Here is a 4015-nt window from a genome sequence, read left to right as displayed (position 1 = left end):
AACTGAGCCACCCACGCGCCCCACCACAATCACTTTAAAACAACAACAAAATTGCTACAAATTCTTGTGTTGACCAGGCTGAACTTAGCTGAGAGCGGCATCTGATTCTTCATACCAGCCAGACTCCAGAATCTACCTGACGTTTTCCTTTTTGTATTTCCTGCTCCGTTGCCTTCATCATTTTAAGAAAAAGTTGGGGGTTTTTGGAAATAAGACTAGTACCTGATGTTCCTACGATGCTCCAATTAGACCAACTAGAGTTAAATTAAAGGAATTATTTGTTGTGACTAGCTTTGGAAAAGAGAGTCGCCACTTACTTTATTTTTTACAGCCAGGCATTTTCTGCCTGTTCCCTTTATATTTGTCTTTCTTTCCATTTTCCTAGGACCTTCATTGACATGTATTCTTTTTTTTTTTTTTTTTCCTTCTCAGTTTTAATTCAAGGCGCCCCTGGCTGGCTCTGTTGGAAGAGCATGTGACTCTTGATGTTAGGGTCGTGAATTTAAGCCCCACATTGGGTATAGAGATTACTTAAAAATAGGTAAATAAAATGTTTTATTTCATAGTTCATAAGAAAAAATTTCTATGTACAGGACTCAAAGTGAATAGAAAGGCAGCCTTCATTCACAAATCGATTAGATGGTAGTCATTCAGACTCTACTGTGGAAGCATATTTAACGTACATACTTCAACGTCATGCATAGGTGATTTTAACTATGCAGTTCAAGTTCTGGTTCTGTATCATATCTGCATATAGATCGTACTTGTGGTCAAATTTTAAGATTAGTAAAGTCAATTTGAAGCTGCTTATGTTTTGAGTACAGGTTTCACTATTACAACTGTATGATGTTAACTAACAAAACAGCAGTCCTCAAATATCTCTTTGTCCCATGCTCATACATTTGTAATCTGACTCTGTTTGCTAATTTTTCTTTTTGTAGTTACTCTTCAAATTATAGTTGTTATGCACTGAGTTCCCTATGCATCTCACCCAGCCCCTTTATCTCAGCCTTTCCATACTTTTCTATTCTCTTCTGACATGCATTTATTTAAGGTTTCAATATGTCTCTAACCCTCTAAAGGTTCAGGGGTTGTCTGGGATGTGTAGGGCTTTTAAGACAATCTGGGGGCTTTGCACAGTACCTATAAATTCCTGTCATGAAAATAGTTTGGTAAGTTCAGTTCACTTCAAGCCAACGTTTATTGAGCATCTACTATCTGTTAATAACTGTACTAGATACTAAGAACAGAATGTTGCCATTGAGAAATTTATAGTCTAGCGGAGGAGACAAATATATACATCTTAAAATTTTCCTGTTCCCTGTGTTGAACTTTCAATCTGTGCACCTCCCCACCCCCACACTCCACCTCTCAGTCTCAGGTTGGCTGTGTTCCCAGTTTGAGGATGTCTGGTTCTCCTCTAATGGCCTTTGATCCCCTTTTATGTGAACATTTTGCAGTAGTTTGTGAACTTTAAGGCTGCTTACTATGAAAGCCTTGTTTTCCCCTCCTTATCTGCCCTTGAAAGATGAAATGCAAACATTTCACCTCACCTCCATGGAAGATTTGAAGTTAAGCTTTCCCTGCTCTCAAAGAGAGCTAAATTTTCAGTTTTTAATTAACATATTAATTTCAAAAATGATCAAGTCTATTGTGAAAATGCCACAGGAGAAGACAGTGTCTTGAAGGAAGACAATGCTCTGGAGGGAAACAGAGAGTAGGGGAGGAGGGATTTTCCAATGAGCAGAGATTATTGGAGGGCTCCTTGTGAGCTTGGGAGTTGATCCTAGAGAAGCAGCCTAGAAGGCTTTGGGCCATTGCTCAGAAAAGCAGGGTGAGCAAACAGAAAGGACTGCCAAGAGGGGTGGTGTTTAAGGTCACAATAGTCACAAGTCTCAGGACCCCTGATTTTCACTGGAGAGGCCCCTTGCCTAGGCTCAGTGACCAAACAGCCATTCTCCCTGTCCACACCTGATACCACCCAGCATAAACAGGAGAACTGCAATGGGAGCGTATAATTAAGTAAATGTTACCATACAGCAAGTTTCAGGTATTTTCAAAATCATATGTCATTCGGCAATGGCTTAGTAGAAAATTATGGAGCCTGAAATTAAATCGGTGTAAATATATACTGATACACACTAAATTAATAATGATATACTTAAAGGTCATTTCTAATTAATCATACACATAACAGTTATGATCATTAAAAAGCAGAATAACATTAACTGAAAACAAGAATTATCACAAAATAATACCAATGTTTCACTGATAACAAAGTGACCTTCCTAACAGGGCCACGTTCCAACCCTTTGCCTGTAGAAATGCAAACAGGTGCTTTGACAAGGGTTGGCAACCAGTCTTCTTAGTATCTGATCTCAAATCTTACCACACTGATAGCTGCTATCCTGTGTGTACAGAAGGCCTCTCTGCTCTTAACTGGTTTGAAAATAAGCCTGGATTTAGCTAACTATCAGAGGCTCTCTACTCAGGGGGAACGGAACAATAGTTTAACAACTACAAACAGAAGCTTCTGAAGACCATTGTAGAATACGGAAAAGGGAGAGTTTCATAAGAGACTTATATTATCTTAGCTCAAACATTATCTAGGGGCACCTGGGTGGCTCAGTCATTAAATGTCTGCCTTCAGCTCAGGTTATGATCCCAGGGTCCTGGGATCGAGCCCCACTTCGGGCTCCCGGCTCGGGGAGAGCCTGCTTCTCCCTCTCCCACTCCCCCCTGCTTGTGTTTCCTCTCTCGCTGTCTCTCTCTCTGTCAAATAAATAAATAAAATCTTTAAAAAAAATTATCTAGTAGATATATCTTCAACAGAATGAATGGTCCCAGATAGCAGCCTGAAAATTCCTGTTAGAGATAAGAGTAATCAATCAAGTTCATGGTAGGTACTCAATAAATGTTTGTTTAATGGTTAAAGTTACCAATGGCAAATATAACTGAAGTGACAAAATATTAACATTAAAGTCTTTCATTACTGTAACATACCTTGCTTTCTTTTCTCTCATAAGCTTTGAATTCCTATTGCGGTTCCAGGAATTCGATAACCTCTAGGAAAATCCATATTGTTTTGCCTTTATTTCTGTCCTTATAAAAGCCACTTGGTAAAAACCAATCTGATTTTGCAAGTACGGTTATCTGTCTGCAAATTGTAGATGCCTCTAGGTGGGTAACTAATCTAACTTTTTTACAGTTACAGTTCCTACTACATAATAATATTGATATTTCAAAGACAGTCTTCTATACACAGCACTTGGTTAACATTAGCCAGTCTTCCTGATACATGTCAAACTTGGAGGAGCACCCTAAAGTCACTTAACTACTCAGAAGAGAAGCCTATCTAGAAACATCTGGATGTTTGGATTTTTAAATCAAAATCTAAATGCTTGAGTGACATAACCTGTCAAACTCCATCAGACTTTATAAGTGCAAGGAAGTAATTAGCTACTTTAAGGAAATTTGTGGCAATAAAAACCACATTCTGAGTTCCTAAGAAGTCAATGAAGAGATTGGGATTAGTCCTAGAAAGGTATCTCTATTTATTGGATAATTCTTTTATTTAGAGCATCACAGTTTCATCAACACCTGCTAAGACAAGAAAGGAGCAAATGTGGTGTAGGTGTGTTCTGCACACATTTTTGTTGTTTCATCCCTCAACTAAATATATGAAACAACTGCCAAAAAGACTTAGCATTTACTCGTAGCTAGATCTTTTAAATTTATATTGACAAAACATCAAATCACATTTCTCTGAAATTTTTCTCAGGAAGATTTAATAAATGTATATGACAAACACTAGAAATTGACAGCGAAAAGGTAGATATTATGAAGAATTTTTCCATGTAATTAATAACATTTAAAATTCACATGATGCTGTAAACTATATCAATGAAACTTCCCCTTTACCCATTAAAAATGTATTCAACCAATTTTTACATTTTAGTAGCTTATCTCAATTGAACATGATCCAGAGGCGTTGATCCTGAAGGTAGAGACTAGA

This window comes from Neomonachus schauinslandi, chromosome 8 (assembly GCF_002201575.2).
Source record: "Neomonachus schauinslandi chromosome 8, ASM220157v2, whole genome shotgun sequence".
Taxonomy (NCBI): domain Eukaryota; kingdom Metazoa; phylum Chordata; class Mammalia; order Carnivora; family Phocidae; genus Neomonachus; species Neomonachus schauinslandi.
This window is presented reverse-complemented; position numbering follows the sequence as displayed.